Consider the following 13,380-nt stretch of genomic DNA (forward strand, 5'->3'; position numbering starts at 1 on the left):
ACAATGCAGAATGGAGAAGTGTGTGGAGGGTGAATCTGGAGGGACAAATAAAACTTACATGCATATCTAAAGTAGCTAAGTAATATTTACCAATACTCTGTAAAATTTAGAAGCACCATTTGGATTTCAAAACAATTTTTCATTTTGATTCTCACAATTACTGTCCTCTACCCTCTATCACTGTCATGCCTCTAATGGTCTGACTGTGCACTAACTACAAGAGGAATTACTCCAGTTCATGGATTAGAAAACAGAGGCATAGAGAGGACTTAACTCAGTAAGAGTCAGTTAGGTACAGGACATTTAGAGTCAGTTCTGCCACTTAATGGCTGGGTTATCTTAGACAAGTTAACTTATCTTCTTTGGGAGGTTAAGTTAATAACATTTTCACCATAGAATTGTTACAAGGAATAAGTGGTATGATGCATGTAAAATCCTAGCTACACGGTACGTGCTCTTAAAGCAATGTCTTTTAAGTAAGTAATCTTTTTTGGGGAAAAAAAAGGCAAAGGCTTTTATTACATATATTTTTCTTGAGCTCACAGTTTACATCAAAAATTAGTCCAACTGGACTGAGATATCTTCCAGTAATAGGCATTCTCTTTTCTCTCAGCTACATGACTGTGTGATAATTGAACACTTTTGAATTAAGCCATGAGAATTGATTCAAATAATTATAACCACATTAACGAGACCATGTGACCATCACTCTGCTTGAAAGCTATAAAACAGAAACTTTCATTTCCTTTTCTTTCTTCCTGTCTGCTCAGAAACTTGTTTAATCTCAAATTCCACGTGTTTGGAGAGTTCCATCATTTTACCTTCTTGCCTAATCATTAGTTCAATTAGTTCTTTCAGCTACAGTAAAAAAAAAAAAAAAAAAAAAAAAAGTTGTAATTTAAAAAATTCCTGCATCTAGTTTTCAGGCTAAAAGCATATTTCTTTAGAGAATTAGCAAGCAAGTGGGGCTTCCCCAAAAAGTAAGAAGGCATTTTGCCCAAGGATGTGTAGAGCAAAAAGACCTTGGGAATTTTTTCAGGGGAGAAGGGGAAGGGAGGGAGCACAGTGATCTCAGGAGTCCTGGTGCCCAGTTCCGGATTTCCTGGAAAGAACTGAGCTGTTCAGGGGCCTGGGAAGAGGGAGCTTATGTCTGAGCCAGGACATAACCATATGTGGAACAAGATGGATCACCTCACATTCACATGCTTTTAACTCAAAATGGTAGTCATTTTATGATCTGTGAGTCTTAGCTTTAAAGGGATTTTGGAAGTGTAAGTGACTTCAAAGAATATCTAATTTAACTCCTTTTTTTTCACTTTTGGGGTCAAAAGACCTAGAGAGGGGTAGGGACTCATTGAAGATCACATAGCAAACTAGTGATAGAGCCAGCAGAAGAAGCCATGATGTAGTATGATTTAGTGCCAGTTTCGTGCCCATTACCTTGTGCCCATGCTGCACTCACTTCCCTCTGTCTCCCTGGCCCTCCACCATTCCAGTGGAATCCTCTGCTTGTGTGCCTCCAGTGTAGGGAGCTCATGAACACCCCAAGAAAGCTTATTCTGTTCCATTTTCAGACAGCTCTAAAAAAATTGTTTCTTAGAGTGAACTCAGAGTTGCCTCTCCTTGGCTGACACTCTTTGGTTCTAGGTTGGCCCTCAAGATGGCTTGCTCTGTCCCAGTGTATCATGGAGCTTTGCTCAGAGTCCGCATGGCCTCCATGAACCCCCCATCTCTAGATCCTGGTTTCTTGCAATTCTGTATTTTTCTGGTCTGCTTTAGAAGCTGAGAGGAATCTTATATTCTACACACACGCAATTACCTAGTTAAGGTTTCCTTCGGACTGTGGGAACACATATGTGATGACTAATTTTATGCATCAGCCTAACTGGGAAATGGTACCTTGATACTTGGTCAAACACTTCTTGGTATTGCTATGAAGGTTTTTTTTTTTTTCATCTCAAGTCAGCAAACATTTATTAAGCATCTACTTTGTGGCAAGAACCATGCCAGGCACAGGAGAGGCAGAGACAAATGAAATCAGGTTCTCAAGGTACTTACAGCCTCCAGGGAGGAAGCTTTATTTATTTATTTAGGCTGCGCTGGATCTTAGTTGCGGCACGTGAGATCTTCGTTGCGGCACGTGGGATCTTTTAGTTGTGGCATGCATGCAGGGTCTAGTTCCCCAACCAGGGATCGAACCCGGGCCCCCTGCATTGGGAGTGCAGAGTCTTACCCACTGGCCCACCAGGCGTGTCCTGCTATGAAGGTATCTTTTTAGATGAGATTGACATTTTAATAAGTAGACTTTGAGTAAAGCAGATTACTCTCCATAATGTGGGTGGGCCCCATCCAATCAGTCGAAGGCCTTAAGAAAAAGACTGTCCACCTCTGAGGAAGAAGGAATTCTGCCAGCAGATGGCCTTTGGACTTGAGCTGAAGCATCAACACTTCCCTGGGCCTCCAGCCTGCTGTCCTACCCTACAGATTTTGAAGTTGTCAGCCTCCACATTCATGTGAGCCAATTCCTTAAAATAAATCAATCTCTTTCCCCCCATATCTCTTTACAATACACACACGCACACACAATTGGTTCTGTTTCTTTGGAGAATCCTGACTAATACGATGTTTTCAAGCATTGAACTTTGCCTTTAGGCAGAACATCAGACCTGGAAAGAGAAGCCTTGGTTGATCTCTCAGCATCCATCATTCATTCATTCAACAGAGGGAACATTATTCTGTACCAAGTGCTGGTGATAGAAAAGAAAATATTGCAATAAGAGTTATGAACTTAGGGCCTTGATAAAATCAGACCCTGGCCAAAATCATAGCACAGAGTGACAGAGAATTTAGGCTCTGTAGTCAGACAGTCCTGGGTTCATGTCTGGCTTTGACAATTGCCAGTGACCTTGGGAAGTCACTCACCCTCCCTGAGCCTCAGTTTATTCTCCCCATCTATATGAGGGGATTAGATTAGACGATCTTTAGTTTTCCCTTTAATTTTGTACAAGCAGTGTCCTAATTTATCAAAAATTCAGGAATTGAAGAACTGTAAATAGTATCAGTCAACCAATAGGATGACAAAGGATGCTGAAATAAGATTGATAAATTAGATGCAAAATGGGTTGATGCTCTATAAGGCAAGAAAAACATCTACTTTAGGGCCCAGGAGAAAAACCTATAGATGAATATAAAATTCATATTTACTATGTATACAAATAAGCAGTGTTATCAGTCATAAGCTCTTTCACGTTCATGAGTTGATCCTATTTCATGTTCACTAAAACCCCTGGAGGTAGGCACTGCATTCACAGTTTGTAGAAGAGAAAACTGAGACTCATAGACATTAAATACTGTGCCCAAGTCACACAGTTAGTAAGTGCCAGAACCAGGATCTGTTTCTAACGCTGTGTTCTCTCCAAATAGTTTGTCCAAGTATAATTTTGAAAATGTTAAAAATATTCATACATATAGTGAGTGTGTATCAAAGTTTTATTTAGATGTTTAACGGAGGAAATAGTAGGATGACAAAGAATGCTGACAAAATATTGATGTTAGGTACAAAATTGGTTAATACCATATAAGGCAATAAAAACACAACTTTTGGGGTTATCTTTTCTATCAGATAGAAATAATTTGCATCTCTACTAGACAAACCAACCAACCAAACGACCAAACAACCAATCAACCAAACAAACGAACTGTACCTTATCAAATTTTCTACAAGTTAGCATCTAACTTTACAGAGCTGTAAAATGTCTGGACCCTAATTAACAGTAAGGGACCAGTGGGGACTCTGGGGGTCCAGTGTTTAAGACCTCGCCTTCCAATGCAGGTGGTGCAGTTTCGATCCCTGGTGAGGGAGCTAAGATCCCACATGCCTTGCGACCAAAAAACCCAAACCATAAAACAGAAGCAATACTGTAACAAATTCAATAAAGACTTTAAAAATGGTCCACATCAAAAACATCTTCAAAAAAACAAACAAAAACCCCCCACAAAGAACAGTAAATAGTAAATCAAACAAACGTACATATTTCTAGAGAGTCAGATGATCTTTAAGCAGGCTTGTTAGGCCATGCTCTTGTATGATGTTGACAAGACATCTGGTTATCCTTTTGGTTTATATCTGAGTTCTGGATAAGTTTTCTTATCAGTCCACCTCTATGACTACAAACTTCAAAAATTATTTATGATCACAAAAATGGCTGATTTCATTATATGTTGGGGATATTTGACCTGACTCATGTGCATAGATGCCTCATTGTTGTATGGTCAGCAAATCTAGAGCATGAGTACTGAACAACTACTACAGCCAGAGGATTGACTTCTGTTTGGAGATTTCGTAAAGAACTAGGATTGAATGTTCATTACCCACTATCATTCCACACATATTTTTAACTTGATTGAGATATAATTCACATATCATACAATTCATTCATTTAAATTATACAATCCATCAGCTTTTAGTATGTTCACAGAGCTGTGCAATTATCATAACAATCAATTCAGAAGATTTTCATTATCCCAGAAAGAAATCCCACATTCTTTATATGCTGCTCCCCACCCCCTCACTACCCCCAGCCCTAGGAAACCATTAATCTTTCCATCTCTATTGACTTACCTGTTTTTGATATTTTATGTAAATAGAATCATATAACATGTGGTCCTTGCGGCTGGCATCTTCCATTTAGCATAACATTTTCAAGGTTCATGTTGAAGTCTGCACCGGTACTTCTTTTTTTTGTTGTTGCTGAGTAATATTCCATTGTATCGTCATGAAGATTTATTCTATGTTTTCTTCTTAGAGTTTTACAGTTTTAACTCTTTCATTTATGCCTGTGATCCGTAGGAATCCAATTTTATTCTTTGGCACTTGGATATCCAGTTTTCCCAGCACTTTTTTTGAAGAGACTCTTCTTTTCCCACTTAATTGTTTTGGCACCCTTGTAATCAATTGACTGTAAATGTGAGGGTTTATTTCTGGACTCTCACTTTTATTCCATTGATCTATATGCTTATCATTATTCCAGTACTACACTGTTTTAATTACTGTAGCCTTGTAAGTTTTGAAACTGGAAAGTGGGAATCCTCCAACTTTATTCTTTTTTTAACACTGTTTTGGCTACTTGGGGTACCTTGCATTTTCATATGAATTTAATTTATAAGCTTGTCCATTTCTACAAAAAATACACTTGGGGTGTTCATAAAATTGCATCAGATCTGTGTCTATTGAGATGATCATGTTATTTTTGTCCTTTAGTCTCTTGATGTGGCATATTACATTGATTTTTGGATGTTAAACAACCTTGCATTCCTGGAATAAGTCTCGCTTGGTCATGGTGTTTTTGTGTGTGTGTGGCCTTGTTGCTAGGCGCATATATGTTTAAAATTTCCTGACGGATTGACCCATTATAAAATGTGGCTCTTTTAATATAATTGGATTTACAAGTACCATTTCATTTTTTAAATATCTCATATGTATTTTTGTTCTTTTATTCCTCCTTTACTGTTTTCTTTTGTATCAAGTAATATTTTCTAGTGTTAATATTTCAATCATTTAATGATTGATGTTTAAAAATTGCTCTTCTTTGCTCATCTATTCCAGTATGAGAAAACCAAAGCTAAGAAATTAACCTCTATCAGGCTTTACTTGAAGTCCCTAAAAATAAGTGAATTCATCTTTTCTCGAGGTCCTCAACATTTGCTAAAGTTCCTGACCTGCCAGCAAGTGAAATTCTTCCTATCTTACTAGCATAATGCTGGGCTCTGTAAGCCATAAAATAGGTTTATCAGGCCAGTCTCCTGGGAGGACTTCATAGTCTTGCTTCCACAAGGAGGTACAACTCTTGTTCCTTAATGGTTACACAATCATATTTTCTCAAATATAAAACTCTTTGGATGGCTTTGTTTTTATAATAGATTTGTCCAATTGCAGCCTGATAAAGATTAAGGGCAGCTTCTTTGAATCTTGGTGGTTATTCTTTGCAAATAATTACATTACTAGGGGCTCAGAGAAAGTATTCACATTTGAACTTCGAGGGATCAGTGGGAACAAAATATCATTTAAAAATATTTCCTTTTAGTTTGTATAAGCGTACCTTGCTAAACTGAGGGTTAGAGATAGATCAGGAAGAAAGCAAAGAAGCAACAGAGAAAACAAGGACATCCTCATGGGTATATCAAATACAAAACATTAAAAATAGTCCAGCAACAATATTCTACAATGCATAACCACAATCTACAATTATGTTCCCCTCATCAACTTATTAGGCTTATGTGATTTATTCTTGACTCACAAATCTTGGACCAGAAGTATACTTCCATGAAGTTTTCACTTCTGGACTAACAAGAGTCCTAGAAATCCTGATATAGATATAGATATCTACTTGTGGTTGCAATGTCAGCTTATGTGGAGAAGCCTAGCACTATAAGTCTATTCCAGTTAAGAGTACCTGGTGCAATCTTTCCCACCAAGTCATTTGGACTGTCCTATGTTGAAGACTTTACATGCAGCAGAAGACTTGAGGTAAGCATGCAAGGAAAGCAAAAGTCACTTGATCTTGATTAGACTGAAGGCTTTATCAACTTATTAGAGAAAACAACTACATCAGAATAGAGGAGAGTAAAATCCTATTAGGTTGTGGACTTTGTCAGTGTTTCCTCAAAGGCAAGAATATACTGTGGACATGGGGATACTGACAAATCTACTTTAAAAGATGAACATAGGGAAGATAGAAATTATTTTTTTGATGGGACAGCTTGTCCCAGTTTGTGGGCTTAATATTTAATGCATATCCTACAACAGGATTAAGCCAATTAAGAAATATGGAGCATACCGAGACTTCCCTGGTGGTCCAGTTGTTAAGACTACACGCTCCCAATGCAGGGGGCCTGGGTTTGATCCCTGGCCAAGGGACTAGACCCTACATACTGCAACAAAGATCCCGCATGCTGCAACTAAGACCTGGGGCAGCCAAATAAATAAATATTAAAAAAAAAAAGAAATATAGAGCATATTAAACTCAGCTAATTAACTTTACTATCCCTCCTGATTGTGAATGACACATCATGGGTTATATGGTAAGAGGCCAAGCCTTTGGTATTTTAGTCATCTAGGAAGCAACAAAGATGGTTTGACATGTAAAAACACATTAATAATTACATTTTTATAAACTACAGAATAGATCTTGGGAAGGTAATATTGTAAAGAATTTTCAAAAAACCATCAACAGCTTAAGATGGAAGCCTAGATGCCTAGGAACAATGAATGGTTGTAGCTTGGCTACCTATTAACCAGTGTGACAATACACTGGTGCTAAATAAACATAACTGTAGGTATAATTACAAGGAACTTCAACTATCTAAGAAATGAGGAATTTCTGCTACTGTTTTTTTTGTTTTGAAATAACCAAGGCCATGACAAAGTCAGCAGAAAGTACAGACAGTTCTTCTGGTCAGATATATAATATCTGATATTTGGGCAGATTACACAGAAGTTAAAAATAACTTTTACTATCTCTTGTTGATAACAAACTGAATAGTCCAAGACTAGTTTGTCATTTTAACATAAAGGAAAAAAATCAAGTTCTACTCTTGTATTAATATAACAATTTGCAGCACAGACCTTTTTTTTTTTTTTTTAAATCTCCTTTTTAATTTTTATTTATTTATTTATGGCTGAGTTGGGTCTTCGTTTCCGTGTGAGGGCTTTCTCCAGTTGCGGCAAGCGGGGGCCACTCCTCATCGCGGTGCGCGGGCCTCTCACCATCGCAGCCTCTCCTGTTGCGGAGCACAGGCTCCAGACGCGCAGGTTCAGCAGTTGTGGCTCACGGGCCCAGCTGCTCCGCAGCATGTGGGATCCTCCCAAACCAGGGCTCGAACCCGTGTTCCCTGCATTGGCAGGCGGATTCTCAACCACTGCGCCACCAGGGAAGCCCGCAGCACAGACCTTTTTAACAAGTCCTATGAGTAAACGCATTAAAGCTGAGCCAATTTTGTCAAAAGTTTTAACATATTTCATTCTTTCTTTTGAGACTTACAATTTGTAGGTATTATAAACCATAGAAAACAAGTTTTTCTTTCCCTGAAACTTCTACAACTTACCCATTCAAATTTTGTCTCTTACTAATCTTCACATTCTGGCACAGTCAGCCATTTATTTTACTTCAAGAAAAAATTGCTCTTTTTACGTTGATAAACACAATCACACTCATAATCTTACATACATATTCATATTTCTTTGCTACTTCAATTCTTAATATAGTCTCAATGGCCCATATAAATTAAAACTTTAAAAAAAATAAATTTTTGGCTGCATTGGGTCTTTGCTGCTGCACGCGGGCTTTCTCTAGTTGTGGCGAGCGGGGGCTACTCTTCGTTGCGGTGCTCAGGCTTCTCATTGCGGTGGCTTCTCTTGTTGTGGAGCACGTGCTCTAGGCACGAAGGATTCAGTAGTTGTGGCTCGCGGGCTCAGTAGTTGCGGCTCACGGGCTTAGTTGCTCCGCAGCACATGGGATCTTCCTGGACCAGGGCTTGAACCCGTGTCCTCTGCATTGACAGACGGATTCTTAACCACTGCGCCACCAGGGAAGCCCAAAACTTTTTGAGCTTATACATTTATATGAAGAGAATTGACATTGTCACAACTAGATTTTTCTTCTAGAAAAGTGATAGGTTCATACATTAGTTCGTATCTTATTTTGTGTATCTCAAAAAGATTTTTCTAGTTCCCATCATATTGAATAAAATGGGATCCTAACATAATAGAGAGCCCAGAAATAAACCCACACACCTACAGGCAATTAATCTTCAACAAAGGAGGCATTAATATACAATGGAGAAAAGATAGTCTCTTCAGCAAGTGGTCTTGGGAAAGCTGGACAGCTGCATATAAAGCAATGAAGTTAGAGCACACCCTCACACCATACACAAAAATAAACTCAAAATGGTTTAAAGATTTAAATATAAGACATCATACCATAAAACTCCTACAAGGAAACATAGGCAAAACATTCTCTGACATAAATCGTACCAATGTTTTCTTAGGTCATCCTCTCAAGGCAAAAGAAATAAAAGCAAAAATAAACAAATGGGACCTAATCCAACTTATAAGCTTTTGCACAGCAAAGAAAACCATAAACAAAATGAGAAGACAACCTACAGAATGGGAGAAAATATTTGCAAATGATGTGACTGACAAGGGCTTAATTTCTAAAATATACAAACAGCTCACAGAACTCAATAACAAAAAAAACAAGCAACCCAATCAAAAAATTGTCAGAAGAACTAAATAGACATTTCTCCAAAAAAGACATGGAGATGGTCAAAAGGCACATGAGAAAATGCTCAAAATCGCTAATAGAGAAATACAAATCAAAACTACAACGAGCTATCACCTCACACTGGTCAGATGGCCATCAACAAAAAGTCTACAAATAATAAATGCTGGAGAAGGCATGGAGAAAAGGGAACACTCCTACACTGTTGGTGGGAATGTAAATTGGTGCAGCCGCTATGGAAGTTCCATTAAAAACTAAAAATAGAGCTATCATATGATCCAGCAACCCCACTCCTGGGTATATATCTGGAAAAGATGAAAACTCTAATTTGAAAAGATACAGGCACCCCAATGTTCATAGCCACACTATTTACAATAGCCAAAACACAGAAGCAGCCTAAATGTCCATTGACAGATGAATGGATATATATATATAATAAAATATTACTCAGCCATAAAAAGGAACTAATAATGTCATTTGCAGCAACATGGATGGACCACCTAGAGATTATGATACTAAGTGAAATAAGTCAGACAGAGAAAGACAAATATCATCTGATATCTCTTATATGTGGAGTCTAAAAATAATGATACAATTGAACTTATTTACAAAACAGAAATAGACTCACAGACACAGAAAACAAACTCACAGTTACCTAAGGGGAAAGCGGGGAAGGGGTAAATAAGGAGTTTGGGATTAACAGTTACAAGATGCTATATACAAAATAGATAACCAACAAGGTCCTGCTGTATAGCACAGGGAACTATATTCAATACCTTGTAATAACCTATAATGGAAAAGAATCTGAAAAAAAAAAATATATATATATATCTCACTTTGCTGTACACCTGAAATTAACACAGCGTTGTAAATCAACCAAACTTCAATTTAAAAAATGGGATCCTATCCATTTCTCTTTTTTTCCAGCTTTACTAAGATATAATTGGTACTTAACATTGTATAAGTTTAAGATGTATAAAATGTTGATTTGATACATTTACAAACTGTAAAATTATTACCACCACAGTATTAGCTACCATCTCCATCCCATCATATAGCTACCATTCCTTTTTTTTGTGCTGAGAACATTAAGTTCTACTCTTTTAGCATATAAATTACAAATTTTAACCAATGTAACTACCTTCTATTTCCTCATGGAGGTAACTGTAGGCAAGTAACTGAGTATGGTTTGAAATACACAAACGTTTAGCTATGAGCAAAGCAAACATAAAACTTCCTATGGCCACACATATCCCTTTTAAATTTCTTAAAGGGGCAAAACTGAACATATACATTAATATACCCCAAAGGTTTATCTACTCTCAAACATAAAAATAGGAGGCATGTGTGGTGTGTATGTGTGTGTGTACATACCATGCTTGGTGACCAATGTTTTTGTATTCTATCTTCCTTAAAAATTATTCAGCCATCTAAAGATTATTCACCAACTTACTTGATTTAATATCAGTCAAAATTCTTAAAGACCTTGGAAATTATGTTTAAGCTGATATATTACAGAGTAACATAATCACAAATGACATAAACAATTTAGGAAATTCAGGTTAACTACAATCTCCATGATAAAACACTCTCCATCACGGTATCACAATATCTTGTTGTGTAGTCTTCATGGTTTCACAAATTGATATCATCTCGCTTATTTATTTGTTTACTTACTTATTGTGAACATTTTACCACTAGATGTAAACACAATAAAGAAAGAGAATTTGGGGCTTCCCTGGTGGCGCAGTGGTTAAGAATCCGCCTGCCAATGCAGGGGACACGGGTTCGAGCCCTGATCCACGAAGATCCCACATGCCGCGGAGCAACTAAGCCCGGGCGCCACAAGTACTGAGCCTGCGCTCTAGAGCCCGCGAGCCACAACTACTGAAGCCCCAGCACCTAGAGCCCGTGCTCCGCAACAGGAGAAGCCACCACAGTGAGAAGCCCGCGCACTGCGACGAAGAGTACCCCCGCTCGCCGCAACTAAAGAAAGCCCGCGCGCAGCAACGAGGACCCAACACAGCCCAAAATAGATAAATAAATAAATAAATTTAAGGGAAAAAAAAAAAAAAAAAAGAAAGAGAATTCGCCTTCCTTGGTGGCCAGAACATGTAGAAGACTTTCAATGAATAGCTTTGAATAAAGAAATATATGAATACTCAATAATTGTATCAGACAGGAGGAATAGGTCTCATTTTACTACTTTACAAGTGAGGCAACTGAGGCATTAATGATCATTTAGCTACTGAGTGACAGACTCAGAATTTTGGTTTCCTGATTTCTAACGCAACATACCACATTATTTCTCACAACTAAATAAATGCTCATGTGCAAGTGAAAAATATACAAAAGAAAATACACTGAAGAAGAATATTGTTGCACAGATGTGATTCACAGAGAGGGTATCAGAAATGGATTGCATCCTAGTGGGGGGACCTTTAGGCAGGGTTTTGATAGAAGCCAATGTCATTAGACTACAGCTTCTTTTATTCAAATTCCCCCCACTATGGGGGGGGGGAGGAGGGTGGAATCTCCCAGTAAGTATTACTTATTTCTTTGAGCTCCTGTTGTTTTTCCCTTTGGTGTACTTGTAATGGAGGATTAAGAAAGAGAAATGTCAGTTGTTCCCTGATTTTGGTTGTAACAAAAGCTTGTTGCTGAAATTAGCTATTCTCCCCCTCCTACTACCCCAACACAGAATCCATTATTCTTCCCTTCCAAAGCTGTCTTGGTAAAATCAGCCCAGCTGAGACACCAGACCTAATATGGGATATCTTCCATAGGATATTCAAATTTCTTCTTCTGGCTTGCCTTTTGGGTGACAGGGCAAATTATTACTAAAGAGAGACTGAGACACTGCCAAATGGGAAAGGCAGACCAAGCCTGGCTGCAACTGGCTCTGTCCGGGGCCTCTTCATTCTCTAAGAAGGAAGCCAGTGTTCATACAGGGCACATGGAGTTACCAGCTGTCCACGCAAAGGAACCCCTGCCCCCTTCCACTAACTAGGGAATATTTTGTATTAAGTTGAGATTATCCTCCTTTAACTTTTTATTTTTCCCTGTCAATAGTTTTGTATTAAACTATTCAGAATTGTGTGGTACTTGTTTTTAGGATCCCATACTTCTCTTTTCATTAAAATATGCTGTTGAGTGACAATTCCCAGAATTTTCGTCAAATAACTTCTCCTGTCAGTCCCCTTCATCCGCATTGCTTTCCCTCTAAAAAACTGGCATCTGGTAGTGATGATTTAGAAGTCATTTCTGCTCACCTCATCCCTGATTCAGAGAAAAGAGTTGGGGTTAAGTCTGGCGCTTACGCCGTATGAAATTTAGTCCTGAGCAAGTATGGTTCCTACTGTACAAATCTACTGGGCAAAGGAAGAAACTGAAACACAGCTGGGCTCCAAGACTCCTCAAGTTTGCACTGATGGTCAAGGCCTGAGCTCCTGTTTTTTAGAACAGTAAGACTGAAGAACGCTGGGCTACTGAATTAAATATTGTAGGTGCCGAGATGGGACTGGGAGTCCCCCTCACTGGGTAGATCACAGAGGTGTGTAGGAGATTGCAGAGTTGGCACTGTCCTTGTGGAAGCTGGGTGGGGAACGAGTAGGGCCTGGGAGGCCTCTCAGACACTGAGCTCTAATGGGCCTTAGATTGGGCCATTTCACTGTTATCACAAAATAAACAGGACGTGCAGAGGCACGCTATAGCGGGCAACCAACCAGCTTCATTCATGCTGGCCCTCCAACCCTGTCCTCACAACACGACTGGGAGACAGGTGTTCCTGTCCTCATTTTACAGAGAATGCAGCAGTCAGCGAGGTGAAGCCTCTTGTTAAGGATCCTACGCTCAGTACATTGCACAGGAGGAGCTTTGAGTTGTGCTCCTCCATTCAAACCTCCTTCCAAACCAAACTCCAACCGAACTAAAGGGCTAGACTTTCCCATGTGTAAGACTACAGCTGGAAAGGATCACGGAGGACACATTTTAGGTCAAGTCTCTCTGTTTACAATACAAGAGAGTGGAGACCCTCGACAGGAGAAGTGATTGCTAAGGTCACACGGCGAGTGCGTGACAAGTGGCACTCTCGGAACCCCGA

The sequence above is a fragment of the Balaenoptera borealis genome (assembly GCF_965194805.1).
Source record: "Balaenoptera borealis genome assembly, chromosome: 2".
NCBI classification, from domain to species: Eukaryota; Metazoa; Chordata; class Mammalia; order Artiodactyla; family Balaenopteridae; genus Balaenoptera; species Balaenoptera borealis.